At 36.3% G+C, this 16,942-nt stretch overlaps 1 protein-coding gene across 4 annotated transcripts in view; it reads left to right on the top strand.

The window, feature by feature from the left end:
- The window catches only part of GALNTL6 (polypeptide N-acetylgalactosaminyltransferase like 6), a 909,332-nt gene that overhangs the window by 595,952 nt on the left and 296,438 nt on the right, over positions 1-16,942 (top strand). The window contains exon 1 of one of the 4 annotated variants that reach the window (XM_068187108.1): positions 10,661-10,720. The exons of the other annotated variants lie outside the window; for them this stretch is intronic. The gene's annotated coding sequence lies outside the window, so the exon portion shown is untranslated. Of the gene's footprint in view, positions 1-10,660; positions 10,721-16,942 lie in introns of those variants that run through there. 4 annotated transcript variants of the gene reach the window in all.

The raw sequence follows: 16,942 nt of genomic DNA, 5'->3' as shown, positions 1-16,942 counted from the left end.
TCTTCCTAATATCTAATCTAAATCTCCCTTCTTTTAGTTTAAAACTATTCACCCTTGTCCTCTCACATACAATGTGTCTCACACTGTACAACACAGAAGTAAATGTAAAAGTAGGTATCTCTCTGTAGTTTGCTAAGTGTAAAGAATATATATGCAAAATCCCAATATTCATGTTTCTTATAGAGTTTAGGTCAAGGATTCAATTACACCTGTTATTTCCAATAGAATAATGTATGAAGTATTTAGTCTTAGAAAAGTAATGAATTATATTACTACTTAATTTAATGTGACATAGATTACAGTAGGCCAATAAATCATATGCATCCTTAGATGGGCTTTGAAACATTTTATGGCCAAGATCAGGGTGTAAATTGAAAAACTGACATACCATTTTAGAATAATGATACAGCTGCAGCAGGGAGAGAGATGGCCAAGGATAAAGAGGCAGACTCATTTTCTGAGGTAATTGCACCTGTGCTTCTCTCATGGGTTTTGACATTGCAAGAGTGAGGCCTTAGAAAGTGACTTCAGTTTATTGCCAGTGTTCTTGTCTGGGACAGGGAAAGTGCAAACCAGGAGTCACATGTCTTATGATTTAACTTTTATTATAAAAAATATTTTTATTAATAAATTGTGGATTTATATTTTACCAAGAAGCTGCAGGCAGTAAATAAAAAAATACTTCAGGTCAAAATTATTCAACTCTTTTGCTAATTGCTTTTGTGCTCTTGACTGACCAAGAGGTTTCCTTTTCACACAGTTGTTAGCTTATTTTCTTTCTCTTTCCTCTACCCCTTTTGAGGTTCAAGTTCTTATATGACATTACAGGTTATCATTAGATTTAGGTATTTTGACCAAAAATCAATTTTTTTGCTTTAGGAAACTCGTAGCTTGCATTTTTCATTTTTGAAGAAGAGCCTTTCTTGTCTTTAATTCTGTAGCTGTGAATAAGCTGAATGAGTATTAAATAAGAACATTTATTCAGGTCTTTTATATTTTTTATTTTTCAGTCCTAAGAAAATTTGAATCATTGAGTATGTCACCAAACATGATATATGAGATGACTGTGGAGCTATGAGCTATTTTAAAAGTACCAATATTGTAAGAGATACTAATGATAATCATTATGTTTAACAAGATGTCCATGTAAAGGTAATGTGTGTACAGTTTTATTTGCCTTGGAGAACAGTTTAAATGCAGATGAGCAACACAACCTACTCACATTTGAAATATGTAAGTGGAGTTGCTCTATATTCAGACTTGGGAGAAGACATCAATATGGCATGACTGTTAGTATCTAATTTAACAGGCTAAATTGCCTCACTAATCTCCCTAGAATATCTTCAAAGTGTATGAGAGAACATGGCTTCTCCAGAGAGCAATTCTTCAGCAAAAGCCTAATTTAAGGTGCTGAATTGTCCTCTGGAGGAGTTTATTGCTCTCCTTTGAATAAGCCAGGAACTTGGTTAATAACTAAAAATTATTTATCATCATGCTAAGGTAGGTATTAAAACAGGAAATCAGAATGTGTATGAAAAGTTGACCTAGTTATGCCAATTTGGGAAGGTCTGTAATTTCAGGTGAAATTACTCACTTTGGTCCCTTTTTTCTATAACTCCAGACTTCTTGTTGAGGAGCAGAGAAATAAAGGCTTACAATTATTTTTACCAAAATATAAGTTATGAAAACAGGCCTCACATCAGGAAATCACAAGAGAATTTCACATAGGCGTTAGATTAAATGCATGGAGAAAGATCAGAAGCAGATTGAAAGAGGCTATTTAAAAGAACTCATCAATCTTCAAATTCCTGGGTGTTACCAAGGTGTACCTTGCAAAGCCTGAGAGGCATGCCATCCCCTCCCTGGAGAGTCTTTCAAAGGCACTCTCTGCAAGAGATGGAGAGGCAGCAGCACAGCCATAAATATTACCTTCCTGAAGGAAAGTGTCTTTCCTGAGACCCCATAAATAGCAGCTGCCAAGCCGCAGCCACAGAGCTCGTCTCAGGACCTCCACAGCTGTTGCTTTGTAGCTAGCAGAAGCTGTAGTGTTGCTGTGGGGATTCTGTTGATTTGCCTTGAAAATATGTCATGGTTGCATTAATTGAAATTAGATGTTTTCAGAAAGTCTTTAAGTTGATGTAATAACTGTAGGTCGTTTACTGCTTGGTAGGTGTTAGTTTGCTGAACATATGCAATTTCATGTATATACAAGCAAATGAGCTTATCAGAGAAAACTCTGAGGTGAGCTCAGTTTTTAGGCTATGAAAAGCTTTTAAGCAGTACTGAACTTCCAAAATCCAGAACAGGTGTCTTGAGATTGAGCCAGTTTATGACCTTGTAGGACCTTCTAAATTGAATTTGATTGAATTTGAGCTAGCTCAACCTTCTTCTTAGACTGTTTCCCAAATTGGAGTAATTGTGCTAGAACTGTGAAGAGATTTATTATCCCTTCAGTTCTTCCATCTAATGAATTCTGGCCTAATTGTGTCCACCAGACTCAAAAAGATTAAAAAAAAAAAGAAAAAAGTAAATGGAATAATAATACAATACTAGAGGAGTCTACCTTTTTTAGTTTGTAGTTAGTTTGGAGGGCTTTTTTTTCAGTGAGTGAGAATGGGGGTAGCTTTATGAAAACATTTAAAATATCACCTAGTTTTTCCTGACTGTGGGTATCACTGTACTGCAGTCAGAATGTATGACTGCCAGATTAGTTAGGCTCACCTGTTCTGCCTTGAATTGAGCTGACCTGAATCATTGTTGGTGTCATGACTTTACAGATTTCTACATGAATTATACTGTCTTTATTAGACCTTGTATATCAATTTGTATGTATTCACTACTATTGCTCTTCATATTCCTATGATACCACTCATGTATCAGTGAAGTAATTAGATAAAACCTCCACTGATGAATTACTGATATGTTGATTTGATCTAGAGATTTCTAACAGATGTTTAATGTGTTAATAGCATGTCCTGTTCACTCTCTGGAAAATGAGAAGCTTCTTGAATAATATTTGTTTAGGTTTGTGTAACACAACAAAGCAGAGATCCTGAAGCTTGCTGAACTACTTTCAGACAGCATAAGATAATTGCATGCAGCTGCAAGTCAGCAGCTAACACAGTACTCCACCTGGGTATATATCACTCTGCTTGTAGTGTAGATAATTAAATAAAGCAGAAAAGATTAAATAAAATTTCCCTCTTTTATATCTCTAGGTTAATATAAGTTCTTAGCGTCCTCTTAAGTAAATGCACTTAAAATTGAAGTATTGGGAGCAATGAAACAAAAAATTGTCTAATAATGATATAATTAGTGCCATCCTACATTGTTTCATGAGAAGAAATTCTTCTTGATGTAGATGAATCAATTTGTCATTATTATTTTGGCATGTCTTGCCTGAAATAGCTATGTTTTGTAATACAGGAAGTTCTGTTTTCCTAATAAATCAAATACCACAACTTTCATGTTGTCTAACTTACAATGTGAGTTCATGAGCTCCAGTTCCTTATCACAATGCTTTAATTTACAGTTCTAACATGACCAATGCCAGTCAAATGTTCTAGTGTATTATCTGGCAATAAGTAAAACCTGTCAAAAAATCGTTAAAAAGAACAGTACTTAACAAAAGACATATGCCTCATAAATAATATGTCATGACAACTGGCAGCCCTAGTAACATATTTGAAGGAAAATGCTGAAAAAAGTAACCAACCATAAGGAGCTAATGGGTTATTTTTGCTAGAAATCTGTGATAGATTTTTCCTGTCACAATATTATTGCATTTGTGATAAAGCAAAGGGATTTGTACTGTGATTTTTCTAGTATACTATAGAGATTTCAATTAGCAAATATCATATCACATTTATTTTTATGAAGAGCGAGTCTGTCATCCTATCACTAATCCCTTCCTATATCAATATTCCAATAATATTAGTTCCTTGTCTTAACCTCAGATCTGGCTCATTGTTTTCCAAAAATATATGATGCACTTGTGCAAAAGTCACATTTAACCAGTTACGAATCATTAGTTCAAACCATAAAACATAACATTTTGGAAGAAATAGGTTCTGATATTTGAAAATGACAGGTTAATGAATTTGAGAGTAATCTGTATGTTTCACTTGACCTAACAAACTAAACTTTCAAATCTCTTGACTCTGGTATGGGGGTTTGTGTTTTTTTTGTGGGTTTTTTTGTTTGTTTGTTTGTTTCTTAATGCATATGCTGGAAATATTTGTAGTAAATGGGCATATTTGCTTTAATGTAGCATATGATGATGAAGTGTAAATTTGCAGCAATAGCATGGAAGAGCCACACCACCACCATCCCCATGAAAAAAGCCACCCAAACCCCTACGATCCTGTCTCACCAAAGCAAGATACAAAGGTGTCACTAAACGCTAGAGCTAAACGTAAGCTTTTAGGGAGATTTCAAAGCAGGAGTTAATTGGCCACTGGAATGAAGCCTATTTTGGTGTCACAGAAGGCTTTGAGTATGAAAGCCAAATAGTTTTTATACAGAAGATGGTGAAGACATAATACAGGGGATAGGGTATAATGTAGTAGAAAATGGTAATAAAGTAGTAATAAAATAGAATGACTAAAGGAGGCAATTTTGAAACTGTCATCTTGAAAGAATTTTTGTGCTTTACTCTTAATTTTTTGTCAGCTTTTCATTTAGCTGATAAAGTCAAATGCAAGTCTTCTACATGTTCTTGGATGCAAAGAATGTGGAAAGAAAGCTGCAACATAAATATAGAAGGGTTCCTGAGTACTTAATGGGCTGGTTTATTAAAAGTTCTGTACTTGTCCAATTTATCTGCATTTACTCTGTGGGTAGCAGAACAGCTATTATTAAGTATTGTCTTCCAGTATTAACATTAAAAAAAAAAAATCATGGCATTAAGTTAAATCTGAGTCTTCTCTTATCTTAATACGTTCATAGTTTTCCTTTGTTTCATTTGTGATTTTGCTGTACAAAGGATTCAGTGCTCCTGTTACTGCTGGTGAATTGAAAGTGTGTTATTATCGTATCAGCCTTACAGAAGCTGGCATTTGAAATAATGGTAGGAGTGCAACATCACAGCCCTCCTGATGTGTGAGGTGCAGAAGTTGTGCTATTTACTAATTATGTGCCTTTTCTTCTGTGAACAGAGATACTAAATAAGACCAGAAATTATAAATGGCATGGGCTACCTGTACCATCCTTTGAGGTGAGCAGTGGGTCACAATTCAAACAGCAAAAAAGATCTCTTCTTAAATAAGAAATTATCCTTTAACTGTAAGAAACATTATTTCTGTTATTTCAGAGGGGAGGCAAAATTACCAACTAGCTTCAAAGGTTGTTCTGGATGCTTTTCAAATGTTTTTGTGTTAGAAGTGCTGTCTGATGTTTTTGGTGAATAGCATAGTATTGGATATGGTTTCAGTGCTTTTGTGTATTTACCTAGGAAGCCTAGTGAGGAGAAATATATATTGAGAGAAAAGAGTAGTTTGGGTCATGTGAATAATATAAAAAGGATCATCTTAGCACTCAAAGAGTCTGGTGTTCTGTGTCATTTGGGGAAAAAAAAACTCCAAGTAGACAGAAGCTTGGAAAGTTTTATTACATTTCTCCATTGATGAAAAAATATAAAATACGTGTAAGTTTTTGAATCCCTACTGATGAGAAAATATATGATGAACGGAAAAATATTTCCAGTATAGTATCACCAAGGGTTACCTTGTGGCTTTAGCAGATCTAAGGATGGATCTCTCACTGTTAAGGATTTTCTGCTGCTACAGTCAGAATATGGACATTGGTCCTCCTCAAAACATGATTGTCTGTAGATCAGATGGAAATGTTCATTGTCTCTTTTGGGGTGGGACTGAGATTAATTATCTTCATTTTGACTTGTGCTAGGCCTGCATGTGTCTAATGTTATATCCCAGGAATGCTTACTGGCACCTTCCACTAATATGAATGCAAGAAGCCTTGCACTATTTTCTGTGCCAATATTGGAAATCTAAATTAAAATATGCTCTCAGCAAGTAGTGCTGCACAGGCCAATATGTGGAATGATATCTGTTTGCAATTAGGGCAGCATGAATAGTAGCCAAAGAAACCAGCTGTAGAAAACAAAAGAAAATATAAGCACTTATTAAAAAATGCAAAAATCATATTTAGAAGCCTCAAAGCACAGAGTGGAACCAAAGAAAGAGATTTATGATGTATCACTTCTAATTCAAATCACTTCTAATTTGCAGTCTGTTATTGTGATATAATCTGTGGTTCTCTTTGGGGATCAGCAAACAGCATCTGGTAGCTCTTTGGATTCCCTCCAAACTGCTTTGAAATAGATGTGAATACAGTAAAGTGGTGTGAAGGATAGGTATTCTGTTCTTTATATTCTGGTGACGTTTATTGTTACGAATGCTGAGTTTAAAGTTCAAACTTCTAATTTCAGGTGCTATAATACTGGTTTGCAGTGTGAATGTGTTCACAGCCATCCTTGAAGATGTCCATAAATTGGATAACAGAACTGTGGAGGCTGAGCTTGCCAGTCACTCTTGAGCAGTGTGCTGGAGCAACTGAAGCGCTTTGTGGCTGTGTCTGCTTTGGGTTCACTGTCTCTTTGGTGTGCCATGTCATGCCACAGCATCACAGCCAGGGAAGGCTGTCTGGAGATGAGGCACCATAACTGGGAAAGCCCTAGGCAGCTGGCTGCCTTCTGCAGCTACAGCAGCCTTTAGAGCCGATAGCTCAAATTCTGCTGAAGGAAACCACAGTAACATTTTGCAGATTGATGGGAGCTGACTGTGTCAATCATTTACACTGATGTGAATGACTTTGCTGCTGAGAATAGCTGACAGCTCTTTGGCTGTTTGCAGAGCACTGAATTGGTATTCAGCTGATAAAGGCCTTTGTTTTAGTTTTGGCCTTTATGGATGGCTATCAGTGGCTAAGCTTACATCACCAAACAGTGTTGATAGCACAGTAGATGTTGCTGAGCACCCAGTGCCTAGTTCACTGTGCTCTAGAGAGTGAAGTAGCTCTAGAGTGGTCCCGTGAACTAGCTGTCAGCCAGTAGAAGACCTGGAAAAACTCCATTCTGTGATTTAGTTCTGGGCAGTTAGTTCCTATTTCTCCCCAAAATCTGTACAGATGTAGCCTAGAAGTCCAAGAAGAGGAATACTACTTTGTAGATATAGATATATACCACATTTTCCTTCCTTGCTTTTCTTGATGTTTTAATAAAATATCATCACTTCCTTTGGAAAATTGTATTACAATTTAATTAACCTAAGTGTTATGAAATGCCTTTTAGTGTCTTGTACAATTTCTTTAAATTGTGTCATTTTAAATTATTTCTTATAGTAATTTCATACAAGTTCTCTGCTTTCCATAAGATTACATTGCTTAAATCTACGTAAAGGATTTATCTTCTGCACTATGTGATTATTTTCCATTTATAGTTATTTGCTTTAAAAATATTAATAATAAATAAATGGCAAACAAGTATATAAGAAATATAATTACAAACCAAGTAAAGGCAATTTTTTTGTTTTATAATTTATTAATAGTTGCCTCACACAGTGATCCTAATGGCCATTTATTTGTCAGTGTGCTGATCTCCGAAGATGCTGGTGCATGTTCAGTGACCTGATGTGAGTGCCCAGTATTGGGAATAAGGTTCTTATACTGAAATCCCTACAGCTTGTGATTTGTTTTTACATTCATAAGTTCCAGCCTGCATGCTTAAGACATATGTACCATATAAAGCAAATCAAAGATTTACATAAAATCCATTATGAGAAGGATGTACAGGATTTTCCAAGCCTTTTAGTGATATCTCTGTTCTCCAAAAGTCACATGAATCATGAACGTGAATAGAGGAACAGTTGAGCTCTTTACTGCCATGTCTTGTGAAAATGCTTACAGCAGTGAGAATGTTACATAAATTCTCGTAGTGAAGAAATGCAAAGAAGTGGTTATTTAATTATATGAAATGTTACAGAAGTGAAATAGCAAAAAACATCAAGAAAGAGCTTATTCTTAATGCTTTCAACAGTCAAGTGATTATTTTTGGCTAAGAAGTTGAAGTTGCAAGCATGGTATCCAAACAAAAGATTTCCTGAAGTTAGTCTTTACTTGTAATATGAGAAAGAGTAGAATAATCTACTAGTTAAACCATGCTCTTTTAATTTCTCATCAGCTTCTTAAGATGTTCTTAAACTAGGAAATGTTGTAGATGAGTGCTATTTGTAGTATTACTAGGGAAGCAGAGTGACTTGGAATCCCCTCTACAGTGCTCTTGTAGGGACAATGCATTGATAGTTACATTTTTGCTCCTAAAACCCACCCACCCCTATCAGGCTGAAAAGTATAGTACTTCACTTTAATGCAGTGTGAGCCCATCTGTTCCTAAAATCCTATGAAAAAAATAGAATGGAAATCATTAATAAAGCAGTTTTATTATAACTTTTCTTGCAGAGCATTAGCAGTAATCACTAGAAGCTGCTGGATCAGTAGTTTTGAAGTTTGCCCAGTCACTCAAGCAGACATTGTTCGGAACTCTGTAAGAACATCTTACATGGGGACTTCTGTAGGGATCTTTTTCTTCTTTGAAATTTGTTTTTTTAGGGGTTGGGTTACTTTTTTTGTTTTTTACATAAAAAAGCATGCATGCTTATATCGTGCTGTTACATTATGCATTATATAACCCCAGGCTGAAATAAAAGGTAGCAAATCTTACCTGTGGCCAAAAAAGCAATTGCTTATACTTTGTAACATTGTTTTTATGTTTATATACACAAGCAGTATAAGATGGGATAGACTTAGATAATTATTTTCTCCCTTTATTTCAAGTACTGTGAATTTCTGAATGATATAGCAGGAACATTTATGGCTCTTAGTGATCTTCACCAGATTTTTAAGTTAAGCATTTAGAGGGTTTTTTTGCACTTAAAACCAACTGTGTCCTGGACTACATCTAAAGCAGTGTGATCAACAAGGTGAAGGAGGGGATTCTACTCCTTTGCTCTGCTCTTGTGCGACCCCACCTGCAGTCCTGTGTCCAGCTCTGGGGTCCCCAACATAAGAAGGGCATGGAGCTGTTGGAGCAAATCCAGAGGAGGGTCACAAAGTTGCTAAGAGGACTGAAGCACCTTCACTATGAAGACAGGCTGGGAGAGTTGGGGCTGCTCAGCCTGGAGGAGGGAAGGTTTGGGTGGAGACCTCATAGCAACCTCCTAGTATCTGGAGGAAGCCAGAGAAGAGACTCTTAGCTGTGCTGGTAGGACAAGGAGCAATGGGTACAAATTGAAAGAGGGGAAATTTATGTTAGATATTAGGGGAAAATTCTTTACTTTGAGAGTGGGTAAGGCACTAAAAGAGGTTGCAGTGTTCAAGGGCAGGTTGGATAAGGCTTTGAGCAACGTGGTCTAGTGGGAGGTGTCCCTACCCATGGCAGGGGGCTTGGGACTGCTTGATATTTAAGGTACATTCCAATCCCTTAACATTCTATGATTCTGTGATTCTTTGAGAATTAAAATCAACATTTTTATTCAGTTTAGCTGAAGGAACTGAGATAATTTAAGCAGATTAGTTGATGACCTTATTATTAAACTCTTCAAATTCATTATTACAAGTATTGTTTGTCTGCAAATCTTGAAGTGTTTAAGAGACAAATTTGCAAGAGGGATGCTGGTGCCTAAATGTCCCTGCAGGCATCTAAATCAAGCATTTAAATGTCAATGTATTCATACCTCACCTGTCAAGTACTGAGAAGAAAACTCCTTTGGATTTTTAGTTTCAAATTCCATATCTGTATAAGCTGATAATTTGCTGCTCCTCTGCATTTTCATGGTTTACAAAATGTGACCAATGATTTGAACTGCAAAGAACCTTTGCACCAGTGGCTTTATTTGTGAAAACAGTGGATATGCAGCATGGATGCTCACGACTCATTTTCCATGGTGATATGCAGATGATGTCCTAAAATGCGCTGATGAGTTTCCAGAAAAGATGGTGCAAAATGATTTTGCTTAGAACAGTTTACGCAAATATTTAAGAGACTGGAGTCACTCTTCTTCCCTTTTCCCAAGAGTTTTACGTTCAGGTTTTCATGTTAAACAATTGACTAGTCCTTTAAGAGACTTTAATGATGGAGCTGTTCTATTTGGAATTAAATACATAAATGTCTTTTAAGCCAGGGAGAACAACTCTGTAACCTATGGATTAAGGCAGCCCTTTGGGATGGGAAAGCAGCCTTTCAGATTCCACAACAATGAACATTTCAGTATTCTAAATTAAGCATTCATAATAGCAGAGTCTTGAACTCAGTCCTCCCAAATGAATAACCTAATCACAGAGCTATGAGAATTCCTACGTGCTCACTGTGATCCAGGGGGTATCTTGGGGTTTCTTGTGATGCAAGGGAGGTGTGCTATGGGAGCATAAGGATGAGTGCAGAGTCTGTTATCACAAGCTGGCTGTAGGAGTCTTCTGAAAGTGGAGATCAAGTGGGCATCAGAGAAGACACCCCTTTATTTGAAGGGGTTTTGAACCTGTGCTTTCTGTTATCTCATCGTGCATTGTAACCAGTGAGTGACCGGGTAAAACAGCAACTCCGTCAAACGTGTTTTGAAAGAATCAATGCTGCTTATTTTTCAGAAGGAAGCTCAGGACCCTATTTCAGAGTACAAATAAGGGGAATATCTGCTGCTTTCTGTCAGAGGTGAGCTGCCTGTGGCAGGGAAAGAACTCAGCTTTCTTGACAGCCTTTTGTAGTGACTAGCTCTATGCTGAGTTTTCTGATTGTAGTAAACTACTTTCCTAGACACCCATTTTAGATATATATATATACACACACATACATATACACATGCATAAATTTGTAGCCTTCTCTAAACAGAGGTAACAGTGCATCCTGTGATAGTTTTTTTTGTAAGAAAAATTATGCATTATTGCTGTATAAATTTCAAGTTTTGAAATCCACATTAAAAAACAAAAACAAACCCCTTTATGCAATTTTTGCTATCATTAAAACCAACAAATTAGTTAGGTGAAATAATGATAATTGAAAGTGATTTGTATGGCATGAGTGTGCGCTGCTTTGTTAAAATAACTGCAGTTCTTGTGGCAAATACTTTTAAATCTCTACTTGATTTTTAGTGTTTTTGACAGAAGGTTCCTTTTGTCAGCTTCGGCAATTAATGTTGTAATAGAGCAATCTAAGGACTTCCGTGGCTTAAGTCAAACAGTTTATACTTTAATACATTGTAGAATTTTGCACTCAATTACTGTAAGTAGAACTGATGAAATGTTAGGTTTGTTCAGTATTTCTCAAAAGAATTTTTGATTTTAGGTGGCTTATGACACTATTGAGCATAAGGCATAATGGTTGGAATTCCTTATGTAAAGTACCTGCATCACATAGAATATTTGGAGATTTTTCAGACAAAATGCATATTTCAGAAACCTCAAGTAGAGAAAACAATATTTTGTTTATTTATACATATTATTTTAATTTAAATAGTCTTGCTATCCTACTTTGAAGCAGGAAGGTGAAATTACTCAGAGAAGGGATTTTATCAAATCTTTCCTTATTGTCTTCTTCATAGCCTCGAAGTTGGACAAGTTTTAAAACTTTCAGTAATACCACTTTTTTGCATTCACAATGAAAATGTTTTGGTTCTTTCTAGGTAGCTAGATCTGCTTGACACTTTGCATTATTAACCTTGGCCATTCTATGGAATATCAGAGCAGAATCCTGTGGAGTAGTAGGTTGGAAACATATGTCGTCTGTGGAGGCAAGCTTAAAATTGAGCATGTGGCACAAAAAGTTTGTGTCATAAGTGACATGGGAAAAGGAAGGGAGAAAATTTGGTACAAAATCTTATAAGATTAGGAGATGAATATAGGGGAAAGAATCTAGGACTAGGTTTATGAAGGAAAGGCAACAGGACAAAGAAGGAAAGAGTAGGAAGACAATCTGTACCATTTGATCTGGTGGCGGTCACTGGGCTCACTAAGGTATTTTGGAAACAGGACAGTGGAAGCAGGCTTTAGTATAGAAATGAGGCAAATTACTTAATGGAGTCTTGATTTCACCTACATTGCTGGTGATTATGTTTGGAAGGTATTGTGAGTTAATTCCTTTTACTCCCTTACAAGGCCTGATCCAAAAAGCAGTAATTTGGCACTTAAGATCATTTGCATTCCAGACAGTACGAAAAAACATGTTTTAAGCTCAAGAATAATGTTTCCTCATAAGCAGGGCAGCAGTAGACATGGAATGGCGAAGATAGAAGGGAAATTACTTTACCTTGATGAAATTTATGATCAGACTCGCTGTTGTCTCTGGAGCAGTTAGGGACCATTAATATTAGGTATATATTCAAATGTGTGGATGATGCATTATTGACTGATGGCTTATTTAATTGCAGATGAGGCTGTAAATGTGTTTGCATGGCAGTGATAATGGCTACAAGGTGTAGTTCTTTCATCATGAACTTTAATTTCATAGAGATAAAATGTCTATTTTCTTATTTGACTTTGGAGTAGAGATACACACTTGAAATTGATTATTTGGAATGTTAATGCTATGGGAATCTCAAAGTAGTTTAAAATTGGAAATAACATCTGTCACTGTCTATGATTTCCCAGAGTAGGCAACCATCTCTTTTCCTTGCCTAATTTCAGCGATAAGTTCTAGCAAAATTATGTGTCCATCAATAATAATTATTCATTGTGATTAAATTTAGTGAAGGCTTTGACAACCAATTTCACGTCTAATCTACATATTTCAAACTTACGACTATAGTTCCATAAGATTTCCTTGAAATACATGATTCGGGGGTGAGTGAGTTCATCTCTCCTTCACTTGGGAATGCTCATTCCCATGACTTTTACCTGATAGAGGGTAAGCAATAACCTTTATCAATAACCTTGATAAACCCATACTCCTCTCACCTGGAAGCAAAACTGCACATTCCCTTGCTATGAAGAGGTCTGTGGGAATTGGCCATTTGTCCTCTCGTCACCTCCTCCTCCAAGCTCAAGAGGTGAAGTTGTTTTTATTTATTGCATGTCTGAAGCCATTCTCATTGAGGTTTGTACATTTCAAATGGTACATACCACACAAAAAGAAAGATAGTAAATATATTTTCATTAAAATCTTGTTGTTGATGAAGAGGCTTTAACCATGATTGATAATTAGCATTATTGACTCGTTACAATACCCTAAATAACGTTTCTTGCTAAGACATCACAATCACCTTTGAATGTTTCGTGTATAGTCTTGTTTCTTGCTTGGGATAAGGGTTTTTTTCCACAGAAGTTTCTTTTCCATGGAAGAGAGAAGAATGGTTTCTTGTCATTGTTTCTGTCAATTCCCTGTAAGTCTTTGGAAGATAATAATTTTGCTTGTGTAGAAAATTAGGCCAAATTTGGTGCCTTTTGCACCAAACATAAGGTCTACTGTAAAGATAAATTATGCTAGACTGCTAATTTTCAATTATTTTATCATTAGGAATTGTAATAATGCTTTGGTTTGCAGTTTACAGGTTTAGATGGATTCTCCATATTTGCATTATGTCTGTGTCCTGTAAACTAGAAACATTTTGTAAATGAGCTTTTGAAAATGAGGTAGATTTTTTTTTTATGTGATGGAAGCATTTTGCAGTTGACACAATTAATTTGTTAACAAGTTACAGAGTTTTTTTAAGAGATAAAATTAAAGAGATTTTTACAGCACAAATCAATAAAGATGGGACAGCATATCAGTGGGCATTAACTCAGGTCCTGGAAGACAATTTACAGAAAAATTATATTAAGAATGAGAAAAATTTAGTTTTTGAAAGAAAACAGCATGGATTACAGGTTTCCCAGGGACACTGTGAAATACCCACCTCTGGTGATACTGAAAAGCTCTTTGGACACCATCCTGGGCACCCTGCTCTGGGTGGCCCTTCTTGAGCAGGGGTTTGGACCAGACGACCTCCAGATGTCCCTTCCAACATTATCCCTTTTGTGAATCTGTGATAACCCTGTGGTAAGCTTGTATTGCTTAGAGCCTACATTTTTAACTGGATAAGGTCCTTGGAAGTGAAAACAACAGGTGCAAAAACCCACCACATTTTGTTTTATTTATTTTAATGATCCTGCTTAACCAATGTTTGTGGCTTTTATTTCCTTTTGCAAGCGTTTAGAGCACAGGTGAATCTAATTCCATGTCAGGAATTAATCTCTCTACTCTGCTCAATCTTGATTTTCTCTGTGTTCTGCAAGTGAAACAAATACAGCTATAGCCAGACCTTGGCATTATTTAGAAAAAGATTTGGTTTACTTTACGATTTATTTATTTTGGGAAATTGTATAGCTCAAGAGAGCGGTAATGGGGTATATAATCTATCACCATGAAGTAACCAGTGTAAATAAGGTCACCATGATTAGTGATCAGAGCTGTTTTGGCATTCCATTGGGTCACTGAGTAGCTTTGTGAAATGAGATTGGTCTCAGTCCAGTTCACAGAGTTTCAATTTTGGGTTTTCACCTCAGAGAACATCAGCTTTTGCTGACAGTTTCCAGAGAAAGATCAAGAACTTCTGCAGTTGGTCTGTTTGAGAGAAGAGTAGCATGTGTAACATAAGTATGTTTTGATGCTGCCTGATGCTGTATATATATAAAGGTGTTCAGGGCCACCAAATGTTTCTGGGGTTTGTTTGTTTTTAGAAATGTGTGTGTTACTAATTTTAAGCAAATAGGCATAGATTTTAATAATGCCTTATCTTCTTTTTTTTTCTATTATAACAAATCAATTCACTTTGAAACAATTCAGTTGTAGCTATGTTAGTGTTTAATTGCACACAGAAAGCTGATTGATATTCTGAGCTTTTCTGCTTTTTCTTCTGCTCTTTCAAAGAGTTTTGGAGGTTTTCAGTTATTTTTAATAATTAGATCCTGTCAAAAATGTTGAATTAGTAAACCCTTGAATTAGTAGAAATCAAAAAAATAATGGAAACATTTCTTAAATACAGGGTGTGAAGGAGCATGATTTTCCTTAGAATCTTGAGATTTGTTTAAAAAATCTTCCATATGTACTATGAGGCTGATTAAGTAATACATACTATGAAGGCTGATGTGAGGCATAACTGCGGCAGCTTACTGGATCAAATCTCCGAGTCCTCCCACACCATCTAATAATTCATTAACAGAGAAGGTATAAATTTAATTTTTATTTGCCGGGATCTAAAGTACAAGCCTGTACTGCTTTTCTGCTGCCAACCATTCTAGAAAATAAAATGGTGACCTTCTTTAAACATTTATAGCAGTGAAAGACTATAATTTACAAGTTATGCATAGAAAGTCTTTATTTTTGATTGGAACACAAGCATATGTAGAATGGTTGTTGAACTAAATGCTCATGAAAAATTAAACTCATTTTGCATTTAGTTTGTTCATTTTGGGTAGGAAATTAAAAACCTAGGGGTCTTTGAGTTTGAAAACTGGTGTTTAAAAGCTCATAAAAAAACCTAAATAATTTGTTCTCCTCTCCAGATAGTATAACTTTCTCCTCCTGTAACCAAACTTACTATTGCCTGACACTTCATTCTTTAACTTGAGATAGAGCCATTCATTCTACAGCTAATGCTTTCATCTTAGTTTGGACAAGTCTGCTGTGCTCATTTCAATGCTCACCTTTGTGTCTTAAGAAACACATAGACATCTTTAGGAGCCATAACATTTTTCCATGCAGACATAATAAACACTTGATTTAATAGAATGGACTTTATTGCAATATATTATACATCAAATTAATTGGTAATTTCAACTTGAGACCTTTCAGAATATAGCTGAGTAGAAAAAAAAAATAAAAGCAAGGTAATTCTTCTCTTATGTATAAGTATGAAATATATTTAAACTCTGTGCTGCTGATTCCACAAATACATGGTGTCCAAACAAGATAACTGTTTGCATTGTTTTGGACTTTGCAGAAAGAATTTCAAGGGTTTGTGGAAGCCCCTCCATTAAATGTTTTCCCTCACCCTCAATGTTAACATTTATGCCTACATCATGGACTGTGGATTGGCAGCAATGTCAGCCAGCTCCCTCAGGACTCTGGGATGAATATCATCAGGTCCCTTACAGACTTTCTTACATTCCGGTTCCTCAGATTTACGTACATTCCTGGTTGTGTAACTGATCTTTACTTACAGTGGGAAGCACTTTGCTCCCCTGGACTCCTTCCTGCTGTTCATCCTCTTAAGAGGTTTGAGAAGAGAGGTTATCATTGTAGACTGAGGCAAAAAAGTTGTTGATTACCTCAGTCTTCTCATCATCCACTGTTACCAGTTTACCATCCTTGTTTATTGAGGAGTTAAGCCTTCTTTGACCTTCCTTTTCTGGCTAACAAACCTGTAGGAGGCCTTCTTGTTATTCTTTGCATCTCTTGCCAGGTGCCTTTCCAGCTTCTCCTTGGTTTTCCTCTCGCCTAAACAACCACATTTAATCCCTATCCTATTTCCAGGTCACCTATGCACGTGAGCTCTGCCTGTTTATTTCTTTCCCTTCAGTTTGACCAGCAGTTCCCTACTCAGCCATAACATACAAAGCCTCATAATTATTGTGCATAGGCATCTGTGGAAAGTGAGGTGGGTGAAGCATTCCATTTGCCACTCAGAGCTAGTGAGTGCATGGACTACCTACCCTCCATTTGCTGCTTTCTTTACAACTGCTGCCTTTTCCTTGCTGAGGGATGGATAGAGGATCCCCTTATCTTGAATTATTTCTAGTGGCTGCTCCTGTCTCAGGTAGGTTAGAGCTTGGTTCCAGTAGTCTATCTCCCCTTCTTATTCTCTAGTGCTCTTTAACCTTTCTAACTCATCCTGTAACTCTGCTACCAAGTTAAGCAGGTCATCCACTTGGTTGCTGACACTGCTGTCTCTGCTGTGATCCA

This window comes from Anomalospiza imberbis, chromosome 4 (genome assembly GCF_031753505.1).
Source record: "Anomalospiza imberbis isolate Cuckoo-Finch-1a 21T00152 chromosome 4, ASM3175350v1, whole genome shotgun sequence".
Classification (NCBI taxonomy): Eukaryota; Metazoa; Chordata; class Aves; order Passeriformes; family Viduidae; genus Anomalospiza; species Anomalospiza imberbis.
The sequence above is the reverse complement of the archived record's forward strand: the minus strand, read 5'-3'. Positions and strand labels throughout refer to the sequence as shown.